The sequence below is a fragment of the Microplitis demolitor genome, chromosome 2 (genome assembly GCF_026212275.2).
Source record: "Microplitis demolitor isolate Queensland-Clemson2020A chromosome 2, iyMicDemo2.1a, whole genome shotgun sequence".
In the NCBI taxonomy this organism is placed as follows: Eukaryota; Metazoa; Arthropoda; class Insecta; order Hymenoptera; family Braconidae; genus Microplitis; species Microplitis demolitor.
The window spans coordinates 9,803,850-9,821,954 of NC_068546.1; positions in this window are offsets into that span (position 1 = coordinate 9,803,850).

Genomic DNA, 18,105 nt, shown 5'->3' on the forward strand with positions numbered 1-18,105 from the left:
GCGACGACCAACAGGTGGAGGTTGAGATAATTAATTTAGAAAGATACGGGATAGCCTTGTGCACGGACGTAATTTGCTCGACATTGTTGTTCGGTTACTAAAAATAAAAAGATAATTTTGAAAAGAGAGATATAGTGATCGTTTTTCATATTTTATTATTTTTGCTGATTTTTGCTGATTTGAGTAAGTACTTTGTATTTCTGTTCGCTGGATAATATTTTTCACGTGATAACCTTCCCCGGTAGTTGTTGGTCGCCGCGGTGGTGAAAATTAATTATTAAATAAATTAATACTGGATGATCCATGGTTCCTAGTGTTTATAATTATAGTTAATTATTGTCAGTTATCATTGGTGGTTGTATTGTTGCGCATATATATAGGTATATTTGAGTTGAGTGCAGCGCGGTGAAGCGTTGCCGGACTACCTATATCTACAACTATAGTATATATAGCTATAGAGCGCATACAGTACTTGAGAAAAATTCCTCAAGTACTGACATCACCACTTGGGTGAGAATTCCAGAGGCTTTATAATTATTATTCTTTGTATTATTTAAAATATCTGTACGATATTATTAATTATTATTTATGTTTGTTATTATTTAAAATAATTGCGTGACATTATTTTCTTTTATTTTTGATTATCTGTTTACCCCAACGGTCTAAAAATTATTATTGATAGTTTTATTTGAAAATTCATAAATTAAATTTATACTAAGGAATTTATTATTTTTGAGTGAGAGTGAGAATAAATTCCGTGTCTTTCACCCTCTCACCAGTGCTGAGAGAGTAAAATGAAATAAGAGAATTATTATTATTTATTATATCGAATGAAACTGAGTGAAATAATTATTTCTTTTATTTGGTATTAAAATTAATATTGTTAATTAATTTAAATTATATTTAAATATTATTTATTTGGGTTACTGAATTTATGTAATTGTATTTTTTTTGTTGATAAGCACCGAGTGTTATTATTGTTCCAAATTTACCAGAAATTGAATATTGTGTAACATTATAATTTTATATTGTTTATATAAAATGGAACTCGGAAACCAACAGCTATCGGGGAAAATTTAATATTTCTTTTCCCTGGATCTTTTCCTACTACTAAATTTCATTTTTCTGATCTTATTTATTATTTGGATATAATCATTTGTAATATATATTTACTATTTTTCTTTTTCTTATTATTTATTTTAATTTTCTCGATTGTTTGTCCGCTTTGTCGCAAATCACTTGCTCGGATTTTCCCTCGTATATTTACCCCTGAATTAAATTTTGTCCGTTTTAGGATAAACGGTCTGGCGCCTGCGTGCACTAACCCAGCCTGAGGAGCTGGTCCAGGCACACCAAGAAGTTACTGTTTATAACTCTAGTATTGTTTAATATTTAAGATCATTTACTATTATTTATTGTTATTTATTATTATTTATTTATTACGCGTGGGCGACCTCATACGATATATTGAGCTGTTCCGCGTCTCCGTCGCGGATTTACAGGATAAATATACGTTGTAAAATAAACAATATATTTGTAAATTTAAAAAAAAAAAAATCTGATCAAGCCGCGGAATCGAACACGCAACTCTGCGAACGTGTGGCTAAAAGTATAAGACGTAAGGTAATATAAAAGTCGTATTTGAAACTTTGAGTAACAATTAAAACTAATAACTAAGATTAATAATAAATGACTTTTAATAATAATTATTTATCAAAATTACAATTAATAATCTAAAATTCATTAATAAATAAAAATATAATGAGAGGATTATGTTCTATTATTTATTTATCCATTTTATAGCCATTCAAATTCGTTGTAAAAATTTTTAATTATCAGTTAATTAAAAAATTTGAACAAATAAATATTTAAAAATTTATAACGTTAAAAAATAATAAAAAAAAAAAAATCAAATTCGAGTGCGGATTTGAACACACAATTCTGAGCGGGTATGAAACGACGCATGGTGGGAGCAATATTTCTCCCCCGCTTGTCTACAGCGCTCGGTTTCTCTCGGCTTCTTTCGGTTTCCCGACAAACCGATAGACATAATTGCGTATGTGCACCACGCGCGACTCGCTCGGGAAGGGGTAAAAATATCGCACGTTCTGGCAGCACTGATTGAAGGCATGCCACTAGTATAGAAGAGTAGACTTAAATTCACGCGCGATGACCTGCAAGATGCCGAGACTTATAATGTCCGGAACTCATTTTGAAAATACGGTCTTTTCGAAATGAGTTGAACACCGGACAGCCTTATTACTCAGGCTGACAAGCAAATAGTTCTCGCAGTGGTGGAAGGCAACGTAATGTCTCGCGTCAAGGTAGCCCTTGCGGCCAGTCAAAAATATAAAGCTAAGCTATTCAACAGTTGGTAGGTTTTCAATATTTCAAACGTTTTAATGATCGGTCTTGATTTAATTTTTGCCATTAAGAGTATTTTAAAGTGATAAAACTTTATAAAAAGATCTAGGCGTCGGTTGGCTCTGCGGGCCAGACCCAAATCTTCCCGCTATTTTCGAGCTCTTAGAGCTTGAAAACTTTATTATTAATACGCATTCGAATTCTGAGAGCTTGACAATACATTCGAGTCCTGTTGTATTTTCAAGCTCTTATCCCTGATTAAAAACTACGATTGAAACTGATTGAACACGTTCTATCAGATTTAATCGCAAATTTCTGATTGACATTCAGTCAGTTTCAATCGGATTCAATCGGAAACTTCCGGATGATTCTGATTGAAAGTTAATCAAAAATTTCCAATTAACTTTCAATCAGTTTTAATCAGAATCATCCGGAAGTTTGCGATTGAAACTGATTAAAAGTCAATCGGAAATTTCTGATTGACTTTCAATCGGATTTAATCAGATATTTCCGGAAGGTTTCGATTGTAAATTGATCAAAAATTACCGATTCCCGGGAAAAAATAATTTTATATATTATTGAATGGTAAAAAATTAAAAATCAACTATATTAGAATTTGCGTTGAATCTATATTAACAATTAGATTTTATGTCATGAAGTTATATAGGATATACTATATTAACACCAAAAATGGCACTTGTCACTCTGTCAAAGAACAGAGGAGTGCTCGTGTCAGATTTGCTTCCAAGTCTGGAATATAATACGTCTGAACTACGTTTCTTATCAGGGACACTTTATAAGTGGTAGGCGCTATCTAGTGGTGCGCACCGAACTACTTCCACTGCTATTGCCTAGGACTGGTACATTTCCTCTCCTCTACATAAATCTTTTCTCCTAAGAAATTTTTCTCTTCGTTCAAGCAACTTTCTTTTCTATTAGTTGGAGCATACAAAAATCCTTGCGTTGAACACCCCAATGGAAAAAAAATTTATTTCAAAGATAAGTTAAAATATAAAAAATATAGTTTAGAATTTATAATAAATCAATCAGAAAACTAGCTTTTTAAGAGCTTGACATTGAAATGAAAATAACTAAAAAAAAAAAGCGAAATTTTGAACAACTTTATTTATAATAATTTTTGAGGAATGAAATTACCTACAAAAAAGTTTCTATGAGATTTTCTGATAAAACTGATAGTTTCGCCGGAGAAGTAAGAAGATCTCAAAATTTTCTATAAATTTGACTTTAAGCTCAAATAACTTTTGAACAGTTAGATTTATCAAAAAATGATGAGACTTTTGTTGTAGAGCATTCAACATCCTACAAAAATATCTATCGTGCATAATAATTCGTTGATTGGCTTGTAAGTTAGAAAATTCTAAAAAATTAAAAGTTTTTTCCGATGTTATTTAAATAGAAAATAGGAAAATCGATTGACGCAAACCGTAGTATTATTATTAAGAGCTTGGATTGGTACCGAAATTTTTATTTTCCGGTCGACTTTCAATTTTCGGATACCAAAAAAAAAATTTTTTTTTTTAACCAACCTAATATATATATAATTTTTTACTGATGTTTCTTTTTATTTTCGTGATAGCTTTAAAGTCAATCAATACAGTTTTTTAAAAAAGTTATTATATAATCCTGAAAAATGTTTGTTTTAACTTTTTATAAAATTGATTAAATTGGAAAGACAGATAAAATTCTATACTCGGATATTTTAAAAATTGCTGAATTAATGATAAATGAAATTCATATCTGCCCAAATTTTAATAATTATCAATACTATCTGAATTGTTATTTTCCGATTGAATCCGATTGAAACTGATTGGAAATTGTCTGTCGAATTTAATCAGAAAATATTCGATAAATGAATTATTTTTTTCTAATTGAATTCGCTTCGTTTGAAACGAAATTTTTTTTTCTTGCCGATACAAGAAAATTTTGTTGTTTATATTGAGAAAAAAATTCCCTGAAAATTTCAGCTCTTAAATTTAATTTAAAGTACTTTCTCTCGAGTATCACATTTTTCCGTTTAAAAAGTATGTTAATTGAATGACCTTTTTTTAAAATTGCTATAACTTAGCCAAATTTTAAGATATCGTTTTGAAACCAGCTTTAATTTGCAGAGAATTTGTTGAATTTAAAAGTCTATAAAACAAATTGCTGTAACTCGATCTATGTCGATTCTATCTGCTCCGAAAGTCTATTTTTCACGTGTTTCATAAAATTTCGTTAATAGTGAAAAAAAAAAAAACGGCTCATCGTGCGAAAAAGATGCATAGCACCCATCTTTTAGAAAATTTCGTCCTCTACGGAATTGTTTATTATACTTCCCTGCTTAAAAAATCCGAGAGATTCTTATAGCTGTATGTATAAGGCCCTATACTAAACCATATAGCACTTTTCATAGAACTCATTCATTCTCATAAAATTTCTATGCGAATGTATGAGAATCTATGAGATTTTCTAAACAGGGTGATATTGCTAAAGTGCACTATTTATAAGATACAATCAGTAGAACATTCTACAGTAAAAAGGATTTATACTATATTAAGCTTACAATTTTTATACTGTTTAATGTCAAACTACTCGTGGCTCATAGATAATACGCACATCCCTATTAAAAATAAACGAGGGCCGCCTCGTTCGTCATCTACAGTTAGCATTGATTCTAGCGACGTTAGCGAGACGCTAGCCAGTGCCTCGTTTCATTTTTACTAAGGACTTTAGCTATATATCTAGCTCATCAGAAAGATAGTTTAAAATCAATTAGATCATTCTCCACGGAGAAATAAAAAATTGATCAATCGGGATAAAATCGAGAATTAAATTATTATTTTCCTATTGAATTTTTTTCAATCAGTTTTATTCTGTTTCAATCGGAAAATAATTTTAAAAAAATTTTTATTTTTCGATTGAGTCTGATTGAAACTGATTGAGATATTTCAATTGGATTTAATCAAATTCAATCGGAAAATAATCGAAAATTAAAATTATTATTTTCTGATTGAAACTGATTGAATTTTTTTCAATCAGTTTTAATCTGTTTCAATCGGAAAATAATTTTAAAAAAATTATTATTTTCTGATTAAATCTGATTGAAACTGATTGAATTTTTCTCTATCGGTTTCAATCGGAAAGTAATAATTTTTTTAAATTTATTTTCCGATTGAAACTAATTAAAACTGATTCAGAAAAATTCAATCAGTTTCAATCAGATTCAATCGGAAAATAATCGAAAATAAAAATTATTATTTTCCGATTGAATTTGATTGAATTTGATTGAGTTTTTCTTAATCAGTTTCAATCGGATTCAATCGGAAAATAATTTTTAAAAAATTATTATTTTTCGAATGAATCTGATTGAAACTGATAGAGATATTTCAATCGGATTTAATCAGATTCAATCGGAAAATAATCGAAAATTAAAATTATTATTTTCTTATTGAATCTGATTGAAATATATCAATCAGATTCAATCAGAAAATAAAAAATATTTTCTTCCGATTGAATCTGATTGAAATTCAATCGGAGGCCTCAAACGCTTCCGAACATTTCTGATTGAAAATTTGTTTCCGATTGAAACTGATAGAATTCTGATTGAGTTTCAATCAGATTCAATCGGATTTAATCGGAGTTTCTAATCAGGGTAGAGCTCGAAAACTTTATTATCAAAGCGTATTTGAATTCTTCGAACTTGACAATACTTTCAAGTACTATTGTAATTTCGAGCTCTTCGAGCTCGAAAAAAGTTAGATTTCGTATAAATCTCCAAGAATTAAAGAAATTGAAACTAATCAATAAAGATCATTTTTAAATTTTTTGCTTACTATTATATGTAATAAATTTTATGTTTGTGGACAGAATAGAAATGACGAGTATGACGATTACATGAGCTTTGAATCAAAGCAAAGTTTCAATATATGGAATCTTCGGGAACAAATGTCAAAAACAGTGATTTTTCGAAACTTTTGTTGATGATAACGACTCGATTGCAATCAATTATGTAGCGATCATTAATGATTAGAAGAACAATATATCGATGCAAATTTTGGAACATGTAATGAATTCCATTATGCGTTATTGGGGAGAAATTGAGTAAATTATATATATATATATATATATATATATATATATATATACATATATATATATATTATGACAGTTTTATAATAACTCTACTATTAAATTTTTTTTTTTTTTGTCAACTATCAATCAAAATTAAATCCATAATACTTGGAAATGTTCAAAGGTTCCGGCAGCAATTAAAAAGTATAAATCAATGTTGATTTATATGGGTCATTCCACCAAATAAAGTTATTTTTACGGGGCGACCCTCGACGATTTGATTCAAACTTTGTGGAGTCTTTCCATGTATTTAAAAAAAAAATTCTCTGAAAATTTGAGCCTTTAATATGCAGCAGTTTCAAAGTTATGATTTTTTGAATTTTTTAAAACTTTTTATTTTTAACTTTTTCATTACTTTTTTTGAAAGAAACAATTTTTAAAAACAAATTAGCACATAATAGTTTTTCTTAGGAAAAATTCTCAGCTTTCCAACGAAAATATTCATTTTTTATTTTAAGTTACGGAAGACCCTTTAAATTTCGTTTAAAATAGGAAAAACGATTTTTATGACTGTGCGGCGCTTAATACATCTAATTTGATATTTTTTTCTGAAAGCTGAGACCTTTTCCGACAAAATATGTAATTTTCACGATGTGCATATTTTTTGTTTGAACAAAATCAATAATCATTTAAATACAAGTTATTGATTTTATCGTTTTATCAAACTATATTGGTTCATTGTGTGGCAAGAGATGAAACAAAACGATATCAGACAAGAGTGCAGTAGGCTGCCCAAGCCGTAGGCAAAAGCTGACAATAACTGCAATCTGAAGTCGTGTTTCATCTCGTGTTACACACTATTTTTTTCATGATTACCTGCATTAAAAATTAGTTTCAGTGGCTGCAGCCAGTTAGAATAAAGTTAATTAAAGATCGATGGTGTGTTAAACCATAAGTCTATGCGTAGCTTATGATTTGCAATTTATAATTAAATAAAAAAAATAAATGCTCTTTATTATTTACACAAATTTTTAGAAAACTTGTTGACAAAGTTAGAACTGTCATTGAGGGAGATAACATCAATAGCCTGAAATCCTTTTTGAACTAAACCCAAGAATCAAAGCTCAAATCACTAATTCCTAAACTTGAAGCTTTGATGCTGGTATCATGAAAAATAGTTTTATAATTTTTGTTGTCAGAGCTTTACTGCATATACATACTAGAAAACATATCCTCACACCGCACGATTTATGCATCCAGGCTATTCAAAATTTTACCGGCGTTGATTTCACTTTTATAACCAACTCTTATTGAAAGAAACGATTTAAAACGATTGGAAAAAAAATTTTTAATACTTTTTAATGCTTTTGAATACTTTTTGATCACCCTTTTTATAAGCATTTAACATTACAAATCGTTTCGAATCGTTTCTTTAAATCAAGGAATAATCAAATTAGATGTATTAAGCGCCGCACAGTCATAAAAATCGTTTTTCCTATTTTAAACGAAATTTAAAGGGTCTTCCGTAACTTAAAATAAAAAATGAATATTTTCGTTGGAAAGCTGAGAATTTTTCCTAAGAAAAACTATTATGTGCTAATTTGTTTTTAAAAATTGTTTCTTTCAAAAAAAGTAATGAAAAAGTTAAAAATAAAAAGTTTTAAAAAATTCAAAAAATCATAACTTTGAAACTGCTGCATATTAAAGGCTCAAATTTTCAGAGAATTTTTTTTTTAAATACATGGAAAGACTCCACAAAGTTTGAATCAAATCGTCGAGGGTCGCCCTGTAAAAATAACTTTATTTGGTGGAATCACCCATATACAAATATTTATAAGATTATTGATAAATAGATTTTTTTATATACATCTAATGAATTTTATTGTAATTTATGTACAAAACCATATTCATCATAAGGTGCATTATTTACGTAGGATGTATCAATTTGAGTATTTGAGTGAAGATATGCCATAAACTTTTCTTAATTACAAGTGTATAACAGATTAGAGGATAAGACTACAATCCAGCGATAACCGAAGTTCAGCAGCATCAACGTGAGACAGTAATTGAACAGGTGACCTCGAAGTAAAATAGTAGTCAAGGGACAGTAATTTTTTTTTTTTTAAATTTAACCGACATTTATATTCATGAAGACAATAAATCCTAATTAAATTATATAATAAATTATTTATAGATATTCTAAATGAGATTTTAAAAATACTAAATTCGTTCATGCATAAATATGTATAATTAAATCTGACCAATTTTTGGATCTGATCATATATAAGTGATCATATACACTTATCCAAAAAATTAAAGGAACAAAAAAATTTTATATATTTTTTAGTGACTTTTGAAAGGCTGTATTTTCGTGAGAAATAATCGTATCAAAAAAATAAAAAAAGCAAATTGAAGCTTGAAATCTCTTGTTTGAAGATCTTTTAGCCAAATAATTTTTTAAGCCACGGTTTTGCGGAATCATAAGAAATAGGTCGAGACAAAATTATTCTAAATTTTTTAGTTTTGTTTTATAGGTCTATGGGGATAGGAAAATTTTTTTCGAAAAAACCAATTCATGGATTGTTTAGGAAATTTAGTCAGCTATAATTTACTTTGTTTTGTTTCTCTACACGATAGTTTGCTGCTGAGATATCAGCCTCCAAATGAAAATATCCTTTGGTCTTTGATTATTGATAACTCAACAACTAATGCTCGCACAGTAATTTAAAGGGCCGGTTAAGAAACTTCAATAAATTCCCTGCAAGCTCCATTTTCGATTTAAAGAAAAAAAATTTTTTTTTCAATCCTTAATATCAATTTGAAAAACTCACAAAAAATGGTAAGTTTCTGGTTTTTTAGTCAACTCGCTACTTTGCAAATATTGATGGAAAGGTTAATGTTGCCAGGTGATTTTACAGCTTAATGAACCCCCAGAAACCCTGCAAATTTTCAGATTAATCAATGGATCAATATTTGCAATGTAGCGAGGAGTTGACTAAAAAACCAGAAAGTTACCATTTGTTGTGAGTTTTTCAAATTGATATTAAGGATTAAAAAAAAAAATTTTTTTTCTTTAAATCGAAAATGGAGTTTGTAGGGAATTTATTCAAGTTTCTTAAACAGCCCTTTAAATTACTGTGCGACCATTAGTTGTTGAGATATCAATAATTAAAGACCAAAGGATCTTTTTTCATTTGAAGGATGATATCTCAGCAGCGAACTGTCGTGTAGAGAAACAATACAAAGTAAATTATAGCTGACTAAATTTCCTAAACAATCCATGAATTGGTTTTTTCGAAAAAAATTTTCCTATCCCCATAGACCTATAAAACAAAACTAAAAAATTTAGAATAATTTTGTCTCAACCTATTTCTTATGATTCCGTAAAAAGCGTATAGTCTAGTCAAAAAGTTCGAAAACGTGTTAAATAGACATAAAGCTCCTAAAAATATGTATGATAGCTCATTGGATGCGGAATGATGTCTAGAAAAATGTTTTTCAAGGGCTTATTAGTACATGGAAAATTGCGATTGTTATAAACAAAATAAGATTAAAAAAAAAAGGAATTTAGTTTTTCCTCAATAATTTCTAAAATAATGATATTTAAGGAATTTTGAAAAAAGATCCTGAAAGAGGAGGAAATTTCCAATAAAAAAAGTACCAACTCCCGGAATTCTATCTCTATTATTTATAATTTTTTTTTAACGCTGAAAATAGGGCTCCGCGAGATCGTTGCGGCATAGGCGCGCCATCTAAAAAGCCGGTATATCACCTAAAATAATTTTTTTATAGTATTGAATAACAATTTAAAAATTTGAATAAATTATGGTGTAATCTAAACACTTGAACGAAAAAAACCTCGGTAAAAAAAAATTTTATATCGATTTTTCAAAAATTTACACCATTGTTAATTAACTAATTTCTTTCCAATCTCTGTTTTTATAAATTACGGTATAAAAGTTTTAATAATTCATCTATAAATTTTTTCATCAATTCATCTATAAAAGTTTCAATAATTCATCAATAAATTTTTTCTTAAATAAATTTTTTAATTATTTAAAATCGTTTTTTTCATATTTCAATTGCTTAAATAATTAGTTAAAAAATTATTTTTTTCTTACAAATCATCATTGACTCTTTTCAACAAATTAACAAAGAAATACAATTTTTTAATAAATAATTTAATTGTTTATTAATTTAACAATTTGTTATAAACAATTAATATTAATCGTTATATTTTTTTTCGAAAACTACAAAAAATTACAAAAACAACCATATATAACAAAATATAGAAAAAAATTTTTGTGTATTTTTTACAGCATTTTTAAATATAAAGGATTCATTTCTCTTTGAAATAAATTCAAAATAGATCCTGTTACTATTGTTTATCAGTTGTTATAAGCATTTGGTTATAAAAATTTAAGATTTTTTTGATATTTTTTGAAATTTCATAGCTTATAATTTGTTGAATAATATAGATACAGCTACGGACCCAAAAACTTTTTTGTTCTATGATAAAATATCTTTCTAATTACATATCAATCATAGAAATATATAATTTTGTTTAAATAATATACTAGTTTTAATTTATACTTACCTCATTTACATTCTGCTATCGATCAGTTTTCATTTATTTATCATTAGAATTCTATTGGAGGTCTCTACATTATTTTTTTACAGAAAAATGACATCGTTTATTTAATAATTGGATATCTATATTATTCAACAAATTATAAGCTATGAAATTTCAAAAAATATCAAAAAAATCTTAAATTTTTATAAACAAATGCTTATAACAACTGATAAACAATAGTTACAGGATCGATTTTGAATTTATTTCAAAGAGAAATGAATCCTTTATAAAAATGACTTGAATGTCCTTTACCGTATTTTTTATAGTTTAAAAGTTATAACAATTTATAACTTGACAAATTATGTAACAGCTGTAATTTCATTAACATATAATATTTAAAAATGCTGTAAAAAATACACAAAATTTTTTTTCTTTATTTTGTTATATATGGTTGTTTTTGTAATTTTTTGTAGTTTTCGAAAAAAAATATAACGATTAATATTAATTGTTTATAACAAATTGTTAAATTAATGAACAATTCAATTATTTATTAAAAAATTGTATTTCTTTGTTAATTTGTTGAAAAGAGTCAATGATGATTTGTAAGAAAAAAATAATTTCTTAACTAATTATTTAAGCAATTGAAATATGAAAAAAACGATTTTAAATAATTAAAAAATTTATTTAAGAAAAAGTTTTTTTATAAAAATCATTATTTCACCTATACCATAAGATGGTAAAAAAAAATTTTTAAAACATCCCAAAATTGTCTATTTGTTGATAAACAATTTCTTAACAAATAGCGTAAAATTTTTTTTTCCACTGTTAATTAATACCTATGGTATATGCAAAAACAGCAATAATAAGATATTACTGAAAAAAAATTTTTTTCATAACATTTCTTAGAAATTTCATTTTTTGTTAATTAAAAAAAATTACAATTAACAAAATAATAAACATTAAAAAATTTTTTTTGCATTAATTTACTAAGTACCTAAATGATAAGAGCTCCACGAAAGGAAAAATTTATAGATGAATTATTGAAACTTTTATACCGTAATTTATAAAAACAGAGATTGGAAAGAAATTAGTTAATTAACAATGGTGTAAATTTTTGAAAAATCGATATAAAATTTTTTTTTCACCGAGGTTTTTCTCGTTCAAGTGTTTAGATTACACCATAATTTATTCAAATTTTTAAATTGTTATTTAATACTATAAAAAAATTATTTTAGGTGATATACCGGCTTTTTAGATGGCGCGCCTATGCCGTAACGACCTCGCGGAGCCCTATTTTCAGCGTTAAAAAAGAATTATAAATAATAGAGATAGAATTCCGGGAGTTAGTACTTTTTTTATTGGAAATTTCTTCCTCTTTCAGGATCTTTTTCAAAATTCCTTAAATATCATTATTTTAGAAATTATTAAGGAAAAACCAAATTCCTTTTTTTTTAATCTTATTTTGTTTATAACAATCGCAATTTTTCATGTGCTAATAAGCCCTTAAAAAACATTTTTCTAGACATCATTCCACATCCAATGGGCTATCATACATATTTTTAGGAGCTTTATGTCTATTTAACACGTTTTTGAACTTGTTGACTAGACTAGTAGCTTAAAAAATTATTTGGCTGAAAGATCTTCAAACTGAAGATTTCAAGCTTTAATTTTATTTTTTCATTTTTTCGATACGATTATTACTTACGAAAATATAGTCTTCCAAAAATCACTAAAAAATTTATAAAATTTTTTTGTTCCTTTTATTTTTTGGATAAGTGTATAATTAGGCAAAATCATTGTTTCCCGGGTTGTTGAATGATATTTTTTTTCTCTTTCTATAATATGAAATGATGATCGCACATGTTAAGGCGTTTTAAAAATACTTAGCGAGAAATTAAAAACAAAATTGATCTTTCAATATTAACAAGTACTCATATTAATATATTAATTTCATACCATTTGATTAAACTATTAAGTCCGTTAATTTTTTAAAATTTTAAACTGTTCTTCAAGTATGTGTGAAAAATATAAAATTATCTGCGTGAGCATTGACAGTTTGAAATAATGCGTTATCTCCCATTTTAAAATTTTCAATAATTTGACATTTAATCATAAAATGTTTGATATTTAATTTGTTACCTGTTTTCCACTTTATACCCATAAATCAATTTTTTTTCAATTTTTTCAGCTTGAAGACATTTTTTTTTCAAAATTAAAATTTTAAACTTTTATTTTTTTTATTGTTTTCAGAAAAAATAAGAAAATGGCTAAATTTCGACGCTAATCTAAATATTACTACTCCAATTAAAAATTAGGTAAAGTTTCAATTACATTTATTAATTTTCATGCAGTTGGCCTGTGAGATAATGATCTTTGGCTTTGTTATTCTTATTTCATCAAAGTCACTATTATTTTTACTGCAAAATGACATTTACTTGCATATTTGGCTTTTCGTAACTTATGACCAATATGTATAGGACGCTTAATTGGCAGCTGAAATAAAAAATATACTGTTAAATTTCTGTCGATTTTCACTACATGCTTTATTTGAATTGTTATCGGAAATTTCAAAACTAAAATTAACGTATACTTGTTATTTGATTAAAGGGAAATTAGCTTAATGTTTACTGTACTATAAGCGTATTGTGAGAATCCCAGATAGTCAGGTTTGTTTGACGAACTATAGCAAGTAAATGACACCCTTAAACACAAGTTATTAGGTGTACAAAAAAGTTCTACCCGTTTTTCAAAGATGGAGTTATCTAGCAGCTATTTATAGGTTAGCTATGAATACGTATATGTACATGCACAGCTGTTTGTACTCTTTAAATTCATCAAACTTTTAATATATTAATCTTCGATATATATATTTTTTTATTAAGTTAAAAATGGAAGTAAGTAATGAGCATATCCGCCATTGTCTTTTATATGAATTTCATCAAGGAGAAAGTGCTGCTGAAGCTCAAAGAATAATCTGTGCAACTCATGGTGACAGTGTTATTGATGACAGTACTTGTCAAAGATGGTTTCGGAAATTCACAAACGGAGATTTTAATTTAAATGATAAACCACGCTCTGGAAGACCTTCAACAATCAGTGACGAGAAATTGGAAGAATTACTGAATCAAGATTCTGCACAAACACAACAAGAACTTGCGAAAAAGTTAAACGTTACTCAACAAGCTATTTCTGAAAGATTACATGCTTTAGGTAAGATTCAAAAAGAAGGAAAATGGGTACCTCATGAATTAACTCCAGAACAACGAGAGAGACGAGTTGACACCTGCCTGTCGTTGCTTTCACGACATAAAAAAAAAAGTTTTTGTGGAAGCTTGTAACAGGGGACGAAAAGTGGGTTTACTATGAGAATCCTCAACGTCGAAAACATTGGGTAGACCCAGGACAACCAACGACATCAACACCAAAACGTAATGTTTTTGGGAAAAAAATATTGCTTTGTATTTGGTGGGATGAGTGGGGCGAGCTATATTATGAGTTACTCAAACCAGGAGAAACCGTTACTGGAGAACGCTACAGTTGTCAATTAAAGAAATTAGCAGATGAAATCAACAGTAAAAGACGATTTGCGGGACAAAAACCTCGACCAGTGATACTGCAGCATGATAACGCCAGGCCTCATAGAAGTTCAATCGTCCACCACACTATAAATGATTTCCAGTGGGAAGTTTTACCGCACCCGGCGTATTCACCAGACCTTGCACCGTGTGATTTTCACCTATTCCGTTCATTGCAAAATTACTTAGCTGACAAACACTTACAAAATGAAAACGAAATGCAAAAAACAATAGATGATTTCATTTCGACAAAAGATCAAGCCTTTTATCGCCGTGGGATCCATCAGTTGCCTGAGCGTTGGCAAAGGGTAGTAGATGCTGATGGTGGTTATTTTGATTAAAATTTGTATTTTATTTAAAATTTTTAAATATATTTTTTTTTTTGTCAAAAAACGGGTAGAACTTTTTTGTATACCTAATACTTTCAATTTGACCAAAAGTTATAAAAAAGTTGGTAACAACTCTTCACAGTCAACTTGACGTAAAATTTCAGGAATAGCTTTCTATCAATTTGCGGCTAAAATGCTGAGGTGGTCATGGTTGCTCAGCAAATGTTTATTTCTCATTTTGCTCACCGATTGTGGTCGTAGATGTCACGTTATTTTCCAAATGGCTGAGTCAATTCCTTTTCAATTTGACGGGAAATATAAGTCAACTTCAGACTTGCTGTTTTAAAATATAATATAAATGTTACGTATATTTCAAATTGAGAGAAAGTTAACTGTAAGATTTTTCTCTTTAACTTTTGCTGACAAATTTCCGTTTAATTTCAAACACTGAGCTAAATTAAATTAAGATTTTAAGCTGACGATAATTTGCAGCTAGAGCAGCTATCAGAGTGACTATCAGAAATAATATCTCTAATAGCACAGTTTTCTTAGCAAAAGTTTTTTTTAAATTCTTGGTCATATGTCTGTCAGCTTGGGGCTTTTTCGTTATCAACGACAATTTGTATAAAACTTGCTATACAATTCGACATAAATTTATTATTTAAATTAGAATGCAAATTCACTTCAAAAGTTACGAATGAATTGTCGTTGAAAATGGCAAAGTCTGAAGCTGACAGACATGTGACGAAAAATTCAAAGAAACTTTTTTTTTTTAGGTTTTTTTTTCTTGCAACAAAAGTTACCTCTAAATTAAGGAAAAACTAACCGCTAATTTTTCTCTTTAATTTCACGGCGAATTCAAACAAAAAATTCCGGTGATTTGACGTCGAAATTACCTGAAATTTGCTGTCTGTATTTGCCGACAATTTGACAGCAAAAGTTGGAAAGAAAAATTTGCGGTTAAGATTTCCTTAATTTAGAGGTGACGTTTTACTAGAAAAAAAATCGATAATGTTCACTCTTACCATTACAGAAAGTAAGCAAATTGATACATAAAATCGACTGCAATTTGACGGTAAAAAAATACTTTATGATTTTTTAAGTCAAATTAATAATAAATTGATATGAAAATTTGCCTGAAAATAGAAAACTTTTTTCAATCAATTTTTTAAGTAAATTTGCATTTTAATTTGGGTAATAAATTTACGTCGAATTAGATAGCGAGTCATGTACAAATTGTCGTCAAAAACGGAAAAGTCCGAAGTTGTCAAATTGATAAATTGAAGATTCAAGGGAACTTTTGTAGAGTAAACTTTTGCTATAGCAAACTGTGCTATTAGGGTTAGGGGTGTTTTTATTGAAATCCTTTTTTGTCAAACTAGGCCCAGGGAGCAGCATCATAGCTTGTTCAATACTCATCTACCAACCCTGATAGCCACACCTTAAAGATTATTGCTCTGCAAGTTCTGTAGTAAAACATTTACGGCCAACTTAACGACACGTTTCTGGCAATCCTTGGCTGGATAATATTTGCGTGCAAGTTAATGCAAATCTACTGCCGTCATCTGAATTTAATTTGACAGACAAACTTGCCGTCAATTCGAAGTGATACTTTCAATCAACTTAATCTTATTGTCTGAGAGTAATATTTGTACTCAAATTGAATTCAAGTTACAGGACGATTTCCTGTCAACTTGCAGGTAACTGCTTGCTCTCGATCACTTTTCTTTACATTGGCTTCAGAATAAGTAGCTTGAAGTTAACTTGTGGATAAGGCAGCTATCAGGAAATATGGACATAAAGAACAATAAATATTTTACATGGAATGTTACACAGCTAAATCAAGAACTCAAAAAGTATGGACTTCACATCATTTTTTTCAACAATAACATTCTTCGCGAGTTAGTGAGAACATAACCTTGACGATTTCGAAGACCGAAAATTTTAATTTAGTATATATATATTATGGTTCGGCATTTACATTATTTATGGAAAATATCATAAAATTGATCTAAATTTGAAAATTTCTTGTTTTTTTTCCTACATCACTAAAACAAATTTTTCATGTCTTTAAATTAGACATTTAAAAATGTGCTCCCGACCAAGTTTGCTATTATGTTGCTCTCTAGCGGAAGGATTTGGCAAAACGGATCCCTTTTTTTAATAATAAGATGTTTGTGCCCTCTGATGTAGAATAATAAAATCACTGTTATTGTGTTTAGACGGGATTTTAATACTTATCTACAATCATTATAATTGTGGATTCAGATTTTTCATTGTATCGGTAATTTCAATTGCAACATAATCGCCTCTTATTTTTTCTAATTCCTATTTATTGGTAATTGAGCATCAGTGTTGATTGTTTTCATTTTCGGTTATATTTTTATGATTATGAATCGTGAGTAAAAAATAAAATTATTTTATACTTAAGAAAAAACAATCAATCATTTTTTGGATTAATTAATTAATTACAAAAAATTAATGTTGAATATTTTTTATTTTATAGTTTCTAAAGAACAAAAAGTAACGGAATGTCGTAAGTTTTTCACTCGTTTCGAGGAGATTTTCGCTATTAACGAAGCGAATTTAATATCTGCTGTAAAGTGAGCGAATGTGCGAAAAGGATCAGGTTTAGGTGTGGTGGAATCTTAACAACAAAAAAATTACACAAATTATAATAAGAAATAAATAAGATATTTATTGACACTATTTACACTTAAAACTGTGAGAAGATAATATGAAACAGCGAATGCAACAAAATGTATACGCGATAGCGAATGTAACCAAGAAATTATGTTAAAGCAGATCGGTTTTAGAGTACGAGGTTTTACTCTTGAATTCAGGAGTGAAAAGACCCGGAGAAAATGTAGCTGGAAGCGACGTGACCGCTTGGTAATGACATGGCAGCTTCGATGCATAAAACGAATTTTCTCATTGGCTCAAAAGTGCGCCAACAGGAAATAGCTAACCGCCAATTTTCCTGATTTGTCGACTGGTAGCGGGGCTCTCATGGCAACTTGACCCGGCCATGAGCTAGAAATTGTATGTACCGGGCCCAAATAGCGAGTGACCCGGCACTATTTTGACCTTGAGGTAAGTAGCGAGTTCGGCAACCCACGGCTGTAGCGGAAATGCACGAAGCTTTTCAAATTGTCTAAGCTCGTGACTGAACATTTGCAGATGAAGTTAGGTT